The sequence below is a fragment of the Carcharhinus amblyrhynchos genome, unplaced genomic scaffold (genome assembly GCF_965287045.1).
Source record: "Carcharhinus amblyrhynchos unplaced genomic scaffold, sCarAmb.v2.hapA scaffold_58, whole genome shotgun sequence".
Lineage (NCBI taxonomy): Eukaryota > Metazoa > Chordata > Chondrichthyes > Carcharhiniformes > Carcharhinidae > Carcharhinus > Carcharhinus amblyrhynchos.
Window position 1 is genome coordinate 607,755 of NW_027649798.1, and position 13,205 is coordinate 620,959.

The following is a 13,205-nucleotide window of genomic DNA, read 5'->3' on the forward strand; positions in this document are numbered from 1 at the left end:
AGTGCCCTATACAGCTGCAGCAAGACCTCCCTACTTTTATATTCAATCCCCCTCGCTATGAAGGCCAGCATCCCATTTGCCTTCCTGACCACCTGCTGCACTTGTAGGCTGGTGTTTTTGCGACTCATGCACAAGGACCCCAAGGTCCCTCTGCACCGTCGCCTGCTGCAGTTTTTCGCCATGTAAGTAATAGTCCTTCCTACCATTATTCCTACCAAAGTGGACAACCTTACACTTGCCAACATTAAATTCCATTTGCCAGTTCCTGGCCCATTCGCCCAGCCTATCTAGATCCTTCATAGCGAGGGGGATTGAATATAAAAGTAGGGAGGTCTTGCTGCAGCTGTATAGGGCACTGGTGAGGCCGCAGCTGGAGTACTGTGTGCAGTTTTGGTCGCCGCACTTACGCAAGGATATTTTGGCCTTGGAGGGAGTGCAGAGGAGGTTTACTAGGCTGATACCGGAGTTGAGGGGGTTGAGCTATGAGGAGAGGCTGAATAAACTAGGCTTGTACTCGTTAGAGTTTAGAAGAATGAGGGGAGATCTCATTGAGACATATAAGATGATGAATGGGATGGATAGGATAGAGGTGGAGAGACTCTTCCCGCTCAGAAAGGACAGTAGGACTAGAGGGCGCAGCCTCAAGATAAAGGGGGTGTGGTTTAGAACGGAGTTGAGGAGGAACTTCTTCACTCAAAGGGTGGTGAATCTCTGGAATTCTCTGCCCGTTGAAGTGGTGGAGGCTGCCTCGCTAAATATTTTTAAGACGCGGGTTGATGGGTTTTTGATAAGCGAGGGGATTAAGGGTTATGGGGAGAGGGCGGGAATGTGGAACTGAGCCACGACAGATCAGCCATGATCTTATTGAATGGCGGGGCAGGCTCGAAGGGCTAGATGGCCTACTCCTGCTCCTATTTCTTATGTTCTTATGTTCTGCAGACTCTCCACACCCTCCGCACAATTTGCCGTTCCACCAATCTTGGTGTCATCAGCAAATTTCGACACCATACACTCAGTTCCCTCCTCCAGATCATCTATATAAATGGTAAATAGCTGAGGCCCCAGCACCGACCCCTGGGGCACTCCACTAGTCACCAACCGCCAATCCGAATAGCACCCATTGCCCCCCACTCTCTGCCTCCTATTTGACAGCCAATCCTCTATCCACGCTAACACCCTACCCCCAACTCCATGCCCCCTGACCTTCTGTAATAACCTCTTGTGAGGCACCTTGTCAAACGCCTTCTGAAAATCAAGAAAGACCACATCCACCGGCTCTCCTCTATCCACCGTCCTAGACACATCCTCATAGAACTCCAATAAATTCCTCAGACACGACTTCCCCTTAACGAAACCGTGCTGCGTCTGCTCTATCAAACAATTCTCCTCAAGATGCCTCGCTATTTTCTCCTTGATCACGGATTCTAACATTTTACCTACAACAGATGTTAAACTAACCGGCCTATAATTCCCCGCTTTTTGCCTGGCACCCTTCTTAAACAACGGCGTAACATTAACTGTTTTCCAATCTTCCGGCACTTCCCCGGAATCCAGCGACGTTTGGAAAATAATCACCAAGGCATCCACTATCACCTCCGCCATTTCTTTCAGAACCCTCAGATGCATTCCATCCAGTCCTGGGGACTTGTCCACAATCAGTCCCTCCAGTCTGTCGAGCACCGCCTCTCTAGTAACAATAATGTCATTCAGGCCCTCCACTCCTACCATCTTTCCATTGCTAACACCCAGCAAACTATTCACGTCCTCCTCCGTGAAGACAGAAACAAAAAAGTTATTCAAGGCCTCAGCCGTTTCCCCATCCCCTACCACGAAGTCCCCCCTCTCATCCTCTAAGGGTCCAATGTTCACCCTAGCCAGCCTCTTTTTATATATTTATAAAAACTCTTGCTATCCTTTTTTATATTAAGCGCTAGCCCAGCTTCATAGTTTATCCTACCCTTCTTTAGCCAATGATATTCCTTTGTTTAAGAAGGGTCGCAAGAATAATCCAGGTAACTACAGGCTGGTGAGCCTTACATCAGTGGTAGGGAAATTATTGTTTAGGATTCTTCAAGACAGGATTAATTCCCACTTGGAAATAAGTGGATGTATTAGTGAGAGGCAACATGGTTTTATGAAGGGGAGATTGTGTCTCACAAACTTAATCGAGTTTTTTGAGGAAGTGACGAAGATGATTGAGGGTACGACAGTAGGTATTGTCTACATGGACTTCAGTAAGGCCTTTGACCAGGTCCGTCATGGCAGACTGGTGCAGAAAGTGAAGTTGCATGGGATCAGAGGTGAGCTGGCAAGGTGGATACAAAACTGGTTCGGTCAAAGAAGAGAGAGGGTAACAGTGGAAGGGTGTGTTTCTGAATGGAGGGCTGTGACAAGAGGTGTTCCTCAGGGATCAGTGTTGGGAGTTTGCTGTTTGTAATATGTATAAATGATTTGGAGGAAAATGTAACTGAATTGATTAAGTTTGCAGATGACACAAAGGTTGGTGGATTTGTGGAAAGCGATGAGGACCATCAGAGGATACAGCAGGATATAGATCAGTTGGAGACTTGGGCAGAGAGTTGGCAGATGGAATTTAATCCAGACAAATGCGAGGCCATGCATTTTGGAAGGTCTAATACAGATAGGAAATACACAGTAAATGGCAGAACCCTTAGGAGTATTGATAGGCAGAGGGATCTGGGTGTACAGGTACACAGGTCACTGAAAGTGGCAATGCAGGTGGAGAAGGTAGTCAAGAAGGCAAACGGCATGCTTGCCTTCATCGGCCGGGGCACTGAGTTTAAAAATTGGCAAGTCATGTTGCAGCTTTATAGAATCTTAGTTAGGCCGCACTTGGAATATAGTGTTCAATTCTGGTTGCCACACTACCAGAAGGATGTGGAGGCTTTGGAGAGGGTACAGAAAAGATTTACCAGGATGTTGCCTGGTATGGAGGGCATTAGCTATGAGGAGAGGTTGGAGAAACTTGGTTTGTTCCCACTGGAACGACGGAGGTTGAGGGGAGACCTGATAGAAGTCTACAAGATTATGAGACATGGACAGAGTGGATAGTCAGAAGCCTTTTCCCAGAGTGGAAGAGTCAATTACTAGGGGGCACAGGTTTAAGAGGCGAGGTTGAAAGAAGATGTACAAGGCAGATTTTTTACAGAGTGGTGCGTGCCTGGAACTCGCTGCCGGAGGAGGCAGCGGAAGCAGATACAAAACAAAGAACAAAGAACAGTACAGCACAGGAAACAGGCCCTTCGGCCCTCCAAGCCTGCGCCGCTCATTGGTCCAACTAGACCATTCGTTTGTATCCCTCCATTCCCAGTCTGCTCATCTGAGTGTCCAGGTAAGTCTTAAACGATGCCAGCGTGTCTGCCTCCACCACACTACTTAGCAGTGCATTCCAGGCCCCCACCACCCTCTGTGTAAAAAAAACGTCTCTCTGATATCGGAGTTATACCTCGTCCCTCTCACCTTGAGCCCGTGACCCCTCGTGTTTGTCACCTCCGACCTGGGAAAAAGCTTCCCACTGTTCACCCTATCTATACCCTTCATAATTTTATACACCTCTATTAGGTCTCCCCTGATTCTCCGTCTTTCCAGGGAGAACAACCCCAGTTTACCCAATCTCTCCTCATAGCTAAGACCCTCCATACCAGGCAACATCCTGGTAAACCTTCTCTGTACTCTCTACAAAGCCTCCACGTCCTTCTGGTAGTGTAGCAACCAGAACTGGACGCAGTATTCCAAATGTGGCCTAACCGGCATTCTATACAGCAAACTCCAGCTTTTATACTCTATACCCTGTCCTATAAAGGTAAGCATGCCATACACCTTCTTCACTGCCACCTTCAAGGACTTGTGAACTTGCACACCCAGGTCCCTCTGTGTATCTATACTCTTGACGGCCCTGCCATTTATTGTATAGCTCCCCCCTACATTAGTTCTTCCAAAATGCATCATCTCACATTTATCTGGATTAAATTCCATCAGCCATTTCTCTGCCCAATTTTCCAGCCTATCTATATCCTGCTGTATTGTCCGACAATGTTCATCGCTATCCGCAAGTCCAGCAATCTTTGTGTCATCCACAAACTTACTGATCACACCAGTTACACCTTCTTCCAAATCATTTATATATATCACAAACAGCAGAGGTCCCAGTACAGAGCCCTGCGGAACACCACTGGTCACAGACCTCCAGCCGGAAAAAGACCCCTCCATTGCTACACACTGTCTCCTGTGACCAAGCCAGTTCTCTACCCATTTAGCCACCTCTCCTTGTATCCCATGAGATTTAACCTTCTTAACCAACCTGCCATGAGGGACTTTGTCAAACGCCTTACTGAAATCCATATGGACAACATCCATGGCCCTTCCTTCATCAACCGTTTTTGTCACCACCTCAAAAAACCAAATTTGTAAGGCACGGCCTCCCTCTTACAAAACCATGCTCTCTGTCACTAATGAGATTGTTCAGTTCTAAATGCGCATACATCCTATCTGAGAATCCTCTCCAACAACTTCCCTACCATGGACATCAAGCTCACCTGCCTATAGTTATAGTCCTGCAATACGTCTTGATGTACGGAGTCCTGTTCCAGTTACCCGCCTGCTCCCCATAACCCTTAATTCCCTTATCGATCAGAAATCTATCTACCCATGTCTTAAACATATTCATATTTGTCTTTTTTTAATGATTATGAGAATATACGAAGCATGGTTAGTAAGTTTGCAGATAACACCAAGATTGGTGGCATAGTGGACAGTGAAGAAAGTTATCTCCAATTGCAATGGGATCTTGATCAATTGGGCCAGTGGGCTGACGAATGGCAGATGGAGTTTAATTTAGAGAAATGCGAGGTAATGCATTTTGGTGGATTGAACCAGGGCAGGACTTACTCGGTTAATGGTAGGGCACTGGGGAGAGTTACAGAACAAAGAGATCTAGGGGTACAGGTTCATAGCTCCTTGAACGTGGAGTCACAGGTGGACAGTGGTGAAGAAGGCATTCAGCATGCTTGGTTTCATTGGTCAGAACATTGAATACAGGAGTTAAAGTTGTACAAGACATTGGTGAGGCCACACTTGGAATACAGTGTGCAATTCTGGTCACGCTTTTATAGAAAGGATATTATTAAACTAGAAAGAGTGCAGAAAAGATTTACTAGGATGCTTCCAGACCTTGATGGTTTGAGTTATAAAGAGAGGCTGAATACTCTGAGACTTTTTTCTCTGGAGCATAGAAGGCAGAGGGGTGATCTTATAGAGATCTATAACATAATGAGGTACACAGATTGGGAACAAGGTGTATGCTGCCCCAAATCGGGAACAAGGTGTATGCTGCCCCAAATCGGGAACAAGGTATATGCTGCCCCAAATCGGGAACAAGGTATATGCTGTCCTGGAGGGAGTGCAGAGGAGGTTTACTAGGCTGATACCGGAGTTGAGGGGATTGAGCTATGAGGAGAGGCTGAATAAACTATGCTTGTACTCGTTAGAGTTTAGAAGAATGAGGGGAGATCTCATTGAGACGTATAAGATGATGAATGGGATGGATAGGATAGAGGTGGAGAGACTCTTCCCGCTCAAAAAAGACAGTAGGACTAGGGGGCACAGCCTCAAGATAAAGGGGAGGCGGTTTAGAACGGAGTTGAGGAGGAACTTCTTCACTCAAAGGGTGGTGAATCTCTGGAATTCTCTGCCCGTTGAAGTGGTGGAGGCTGCCTCGCTAAATATTTTTAAGAAGCGGGTTGATGGGTTCTTGATGAGAGAGGGGATTAAGGGTTATGGGGAGAGGGCGGGAAAGTGGAACTGAGCCACAACAGATCAGCCATGATCTTATTGAATGGCGGGGCAGGCTCGAAGGGCTAGATGGCCTACTCCTGCTCCTATTTCTTATGTTCTTATGCCCCAAATCGGGAACAAGGCATATGCTGCCCCAAATCGGGAACAAGGTATATGCTGCCCCAAATCGGGAACAAGGCATATGCTGCCCCAAATCGGGAACAAGGTATATGCTGCCCCAAATCGGGAACAAGGTGTATGCTGCCCGAAATCGGGAACAAGGTATATGTTCTCAGAGTTTTGTATCTTTTCCCTTCTGCCTCGATCTTCCCAGGGAGAACAATCCCAGTTTATTCAATCTCTCCTCAGAGCTAATATCCTCCATAACAGGCAACATCCTGGTAAATCTTTCCTGTACTCCCTCCAGAGCCTCCACATCCTTCTGGTAATGTGGTGACCAGAATTGGGATATGGAGAGAAAGCGGGAGTGGGATACAGGGAGTGCGGATCAGCCAGTTGAATGGTGATGCAGGCTTGAAGTACCGACTGGCTTACTACTGCCCCTATTTTCTATATTTTCTTAGCATCCTCCTCACAGCACACCCAGCTTAGTGTCGTCTGCAAATTTGGAGATGTTATATTCAGTTCCTTTGTCCAAATCATTAATGTATATTGTGAATAGCGGGGGTCCCAGCACTGAACCCTGCGATATCCCACTAACACTGCCTGAAAAGGACCCGTTTCTTCCCACTCTCTGCTTCCTGTCTGTAAACCAGTTCTCTATCCACATCAATACATTACCCCCAATACCATCAGCTTTCATTCTGCTCACCAATCTCTTGTGTGGGACCTTGTCAAAAGTCTCTTAAAATCCAGATACACAACATCCACTCTACAGGTCACATCCTCAAAGAATTCCAGAAGATTTGTCAAGCACGATTTCCCTTGAGGGAATCCGTTCTGACTTGGACCGATCCTGTCACAGCTTTCCAAATACTCAGTTATTACATCCTTAATAATTAACTCCAGCATTTTCCCCATCACCGATATCAGGCTAACCGGCCTAGAATTCCCGGTTTTCTTTCCCTCCTTTTTTAAAAAGTGGGGTTACATTAACTGTCCTCCAGTCCACTGGAACTCTTCCAGAATCTACGGAATGCTGGAAAGTGATCCCGATACATCCCCTTTTCTAGGGCCACTTCCTTGAGTATTCTGGGATGCAGAGCGTCAGGCCTGGGGTTGGGATTTAATCCCAGCAATTTCCCCAATTTCCTGATTAATAAAGATTTCCTTCAGTTCTCCTTCATGCTAATCCCTGTGTCCCTGAGTATTTCTGGAATGTTATTTGTGTTCTCTGTGAAGACAGACCCAGAGTATCTGTTCAGCTGCTCTGCCAGCTCTTGGCCCATTATGGATTCACCTAAGTCTGTCTGTAAGGGACCAACACTTATCTTTACCAGTCTTTTTCTCTTCACATATCTATAGAGGTTTTTGCAGTCAGTTTTTCTGTTCTCTGCAAGCTTGCTCTCATTCTATTTTCCTTTTCTGAATTAATCCCTCTGTCCTCCTCTGCTGGATTTTAAATTTCCATGATGTGGATGTGCTGGCGTTGGACTGAGGTAAACACAGTAAAAAGTCTGACAACACCAGGTTTTAGTCCAACCGATTTATTTGATAGTAAACTCACAAGCTTTCGAGGGGACTCCCTCTTCGTCAGGTGAATGGAGAGTTCTGGCCTTGGACAGAGCATATAAAGCACAGACAGTTTAGAGATTACTGATTAGAATGCGAATCTTTACACCTAACCTGCTGTTCAAGTCCTAAAGTGGCCGACAATGTGTGTGGAAGGAGCACTAATCACAGGTTAAAGAGATGTGTATTGTCTCCAGACAGCACAGTGAGTGAGGTTTTGCAAACCCAGGCAAGTCACGGGGGTTACAGATAGTGCGACATGAATCTTGACCACAATTCGGTTACGTTCACCTTAGTGATGGAAAGGGATAGGCGTGAACCTCGGGTCAGTAGTTTTAGCTGGGGGAAGGGTAATTATGAGGCTATTAGGAGAGAATTAGGAAGCATAGGTTGGACTAGGAGACTACAGGGTCTCGGAACGTCCGAAATGTGGAGTTTTTTCAAGGAGCAGCTACTGCGAGTCCTTGATATGTATGTCCCTGTCAGGCAAGGAGGAAATGGTCGATCTAGGGAACCATGGTGCACTAAAAAAGTTGATTCACTGGTTAAAAGGAAAAAGGAGGCTTATGTCAGGATGAGACTTGAGGGCTCAGGTAGTGCACTGGAAAGCTTTAGATTGGCTAGGAGGGAGTTAAAGAGTGAGTTAAGAAGGGCTAAAAGAGGACATGAGAAGACTTTGGCTGATAGGATTAAGGAGAATCCTAAGGCGTTCTATAGATATGTTAAGAACAGAAGATTGGTTAGGGCAAGATTAGGGCCAGTTAGAGATAGCAATGGGAAGTTATGTGTGGAACCGGAAGAGATTGGAGAGGCATTGAACCAATATTTCTCTTCGGTGTTCACGCAGGGAGACATAAATGTAGCTGTGGAGAACACTGGGTTACAGGGTTGTAAACTGGATAGTATTGCAGTTGATAAGGAGGATGTGCTAGATATTCTTGAGGGTTTGAAAATAGATAAGTCCCCTGGGCCGGACGGGATTTACCCTAGGATTCTCTGGGAGGCAAGAGAGGCGATTGCAGAGCCTCTGGCTCTGATCTTCAGGTCGTCGTTGGTCACAGGTATAGTGCCAGAAGATTGGAGGATAGCGAATATTGTCCCATTGTTTAAGAAGGGGAACAGAGACTTCCCCGGGAATTATAGACCGGTGAGTCTTACTTCTGTTGTGGGCAAGGTTTTAGAAAAAATTATTAGGGATAGGATTTATAGTTATTTAGAGAGTAATGAATTGATTGGAGATAGTCAGCACGGTTTTGTGGAGGGTAGGTCGTGCCTTACTAACCTTATTGAGTTTTTTGAGAAAGTGACCAAAGAGGTGGCAGTTGACGTGGTATATATGGACTTTAGTAAGGCGTTTGATAAGGTTCACCATGGAAGGCTTCTGCAGAAAATGCAGATGTATGGGATTGAGGGTGATTTAGTTAATTGGATCAGGAATTGGCTAGCAGATAGGAGACAGAGGGTGGTGGTTGATGGTAAGTATTCATCATGGAGTTCAGTTACAAGTGGTGTGCCTCAGGGATCTGTTTTGGGGCCACTGCTGTTTGTAATTTTTATAAATGATCTGGATGAGGGTATAGTTGGGTGGATTAGTAAATTTGCTGATGACACCAAAGTCGGAGGTGTGGTAGATAGTGAGGAGGGGTGTCATAGTTTACAGAGAGACTTGGACAAGTTGCAGAGCTGGGCCGAGAGGTGGCGGATGGAGTTTAATGCGGAAAAGTGAGAGGTAATTCACTTTGGCCGGAATAACAGATGTGTCGAGTATAGGGCTAACGGTAGGACTCTGAATAGTGTTGATGAACAGAGGGATCTAGGTGTATGTGTACATAGATCCCTGAAAGTTGGGAATCAAGTAGATAAGGTTGTTAAGAAGGCATACGGTGTTTTGGCGTTTATTGGTAGGGGGATTGAATTTAGGAGCCGCAGCGTCATGTTGCAACTGTACAAAACTCTGGTGCGGCCGCACTTGGAGTATTGTGTGCAGTTCTGGTCCCCACATTATAGGAAGGATGTGGAGGCATTGGAGAGGGTGCAGAGGAGGTTTACCAGGATGTTGCCTGGTATGGAGGGGAGGTCCTATGAAGAGAGACTGAGGTATTTGAGGTTGTTTTCGTTAGAAAGAAGGCGGCTAAGAGGGGACCTTATTGAAACATATAAGATGATTAGAGGTTTAGATAGGGTGGATAGTGATAGCCTTTTTCCTCGGATGGAGAAAGCTAGCATGAGGGGGCATGGCTTTAAATTAAGGGGTGGTAGTTATAGGACGGATGTCAGAGGTAGGTTCTTTACCCAGAGGGTGGTGAGGGATTGGAATGCCCTGCCTGCTGCAGTTGTAAATGTGCCTAGTTTGGGGGCGTTTAAGAGATCCGTGGATAGGTTTATGGATGGAAAGGGATTGGTTTAGGTTAGAGAGTCATTGCTTTTTAATTGGTCGGCGCAACATCGTGGGCCGAAGGGCCTGTTCTGCGCTGTAGTGTTCTATGTTCTAATACACATCTCTTTAACCTGTGATCAGTGCTCCTTCCACACACATTGTCGGCCACTTTAGGACTTGAACAGCAGGTTAGGTGTAAAGATTCGCATTCTAATCAGTAATCTCTAAACTGCCTGTGCTTTATATGCTCTGTTCGAGGCCAGAACTCTCCATTCACCTGACGAAGAGGGAGTCCCCTCGAAAGCTTGTGAGTTTACTATCAAATAAATCGGTTGGACTAAAACCTGGTGTTGTCAGACTTTTCACTGTTTTAAATTCCCCTCAGTTCTCAGGTTTGCTGTTTTTTTGGCCAAGTTATATCTCTGCTCTTTGTCTTTAACAGTATCCTGCATTGTTAATGTAACCCTCCTTGTGACATTAAATAAATTTCACATGTCAGCAACAACTCTCACTAACTTTTACAGATGCACCATAGAAAACATTCTTTCTGGAGGTATCACAGCTTGGCATGGCTCCCACACTGATGGCAGCCAGGAAGAAGCTGTTTTTTGAGTCGGTTGGTACGCGATTTCAGATCTTTTGTATCTTTTTCTTGATGGAAGAAGGTGGAGGGGACAATGTCTGGTGTGCGTGGGGTCCTTAATTATGCTGGCTGCTTTCTCGAGGCAGCGGGAAGTGTAGACAGAGTCAATGGATGGGAGGCTGGTTTGTGTGATGGACTGGGCTACATTCACCACCCTTTATCATTTCTTGCGGTCTTAGGCAGAGCTGGTACCATACCAAGCTGTGATACAACCAGACAGAATGCTTTCTATGGTGCATCAGTAAAAGTTGGTGAGAGTTGTAGCTGACATGTCGAATTTCTTTAGTCTCCTGAAAGCTGGTTAGCTGATAGGAAGCAAAGAGTTGGTATAAATGGGTCTTTTTCTGATTGGCAGTCAGTGACTAGTGGGGTTCCGCAGGGATCTGTGCTCAGACCCCAACTGTTCACATTATATATTAATGAATTGGAAGAGGGAACTGAATGTATTATCTCCAAATTTACAGATGATACAAAGTTGGGTGGGAGGGTGAGCTGTGAGGAGGATGCAGAGATGTTTCAGTGTGATTTGGACAGGTTGAGTGTGTGGGTATCTGCATGGCAGATGCAGTAGAGGGGATTAAGGGTTATGGGGAGAGGGCGGGAATGTGGAACTGAGCCACGATAGATCAGCCATGATCTTATTGAATGGCGGGGCAGGCTCGAAGGGCTAGATGGCCTACTCCTGCTCCTATTTCTTATGTTCTTATAAATGTGAGGTTATCCACCTTGGGAGCAATAATAGGAAGACAGACTATTACTGGAATGGGTGTAAATTGAGAGAGGTGGATACTCAATGTGACCTTGGTGTCCTCGTGTATCAGTCGCTGAGAGTAAGCGCGCAGGTACAGCAGGCAGTAAAGAAGGCAAATGGTATGTGGTGCGAGAGGATTTGAGTATAGAGAAAGGGATGTTTTACTGCAATTGTACAGGGCGTTAGTGAGGCCACATCTGGAGTATTGTGTACAGTTTTGGTCTCCTTACCTGAGAACGGATGTCCTTGCTGAGATAACTTTCTTCACTGTCCACTATGCCACCAATTTTGGTATCATCTGCAAACTTACTAACCATGCCCCCTATATTCTCATCCAAATCATTAATATAAATGACGAATAACAGTGGACCCAGCACTGATCCCTGAGGCACACCGCTGGTCACAGGCCTCCAGTTTGAAAAACAACCCTCCACAACCACCCTACAGAAGCCAATTTTGTATCCATTTAGATACCTCACCCTGGATCCCGTGAGATTTAACTTTATGCAACAACCTACCATGCGGTACCTTGTCAAAGGCCTTGCTAAAGTCCATGTAGACAACATCAACTGCACTGCCCTCATCTACCTTCAAAAAACTCAATTTGTGAGACATGATTTTCTACTCATCAAGCCATGTTGACTGTCCCTAATCAGTCATTGCATCTCTAAATGCCTGTAGATCCTGTCTCTCAAAATACCTTCCAACAATTTATCCACCACAGATGTGAGGCTCACTGGCCTGTAGTTCCCAGGCTTTTCCCTGCAGTCCTTTTTAAACAAAGGCACAACATTTGCCACCGTCCAATCTTCAGTCATCTCATCTGGCTATCAATGATCCAAATATCTCTGCTAGGGATTGCAATTTCCTTCCTAGCCTCCCACAGTGTCCTGGGATACACTTATCGGATCCCAGGGATTTATCTACCTTGATGCACTTTAAGACTTCTTGTGCTTAACCCTGTCTCTGCTTGCATTCCAACTGCTGTCTTGTAAATTGAGTCTGTGTTTATATATGACCTGTTTGTGAACTTAACTCTCCACTCACCTGATGAAGGAGCAGCTCTCTGAAAGCTCGTGTTACCAAGTAAACCTGTTGGATTTTAATCTGGTGTTGTGAGACTTCTTGCTGTGCCCAGTCCAGTCCAGCGGCGGCAACTGCACATCATGGCAGTCACCGACGCCTTAAAATCACATCAGCTGGTTTGAAAGGAAGATGTTTGAGCTTTTGCTGGTGTGTAGTCTCAGGGGTTTTAGATACAGCAGCATCTGTATCAACCTCCAACCTAATAGGATGTGCACTTAAGGAGATCTTCATCTTTCTGGACAATCTCCTGTTCACAGTCATATTCTTATCATGCATGTTGTAAGTCCGTTTTGTGGAACGCATCTCATTGTTTTTCTTGAAGGTCACAGATTTTTAGTCATTCTTCTGAATATTCTTCTCGGGGAAGTGATTGAACCCAAAAAGCTTTTGTAAGGTAACCTATTTTGCCACAATTCTTGCACTGATTGTCCTTGCTCCAGCATTCACTGGCCCATTTTCACACATCTGGGACATGCTTGTTGCTGTTTTGGCTCCTTATGGGCAGTTCCCACTGTAGCTCTTCATTGCTACAGCAAAGTGTGAAGCCTCTTTAGCAGCTGGTTCCATTGACGCTGCGATTTCTACTGTTGTCTTCAAAGTCAGAGCCTGTCCAGTAAGCAATCATCTTTGGATAGCCTCATTTTGAAGACCACAAACTAGACGATCTTGTTGAGTATCTTCTAACCAAACTCACAATGTCATACCAGCCTTTTTAAGGTTGCCACAAACTGAACAATGCTTTCTCCTTCCATTTGATTCCTCCAGTGGAACCTGGAGTGTTCCATGATGATCAGTGGCTTTGGAGAGTGGCCCTTCAAGGATCTTCGTCAAGTCATCACAATTTTTGTTTCCAGGATTTGTTG

At 45.7% G+C, this 13,205-nt stretch overlaps 1 protein-coding gene across 1 annotated transcript in view; it reads left to right on the forward strand.

The window, feature by feature from the left end:
- Positions 1–13,205, forward strand: part of LOC145337677 (tau-tubulin kinase 1-like) — a 145,552-nt gene that overhangs the window by 47,657 nt on the left and 84,690 nt on the right. The gene's annotated exons all lie outside the window — the stretch shown is intronic.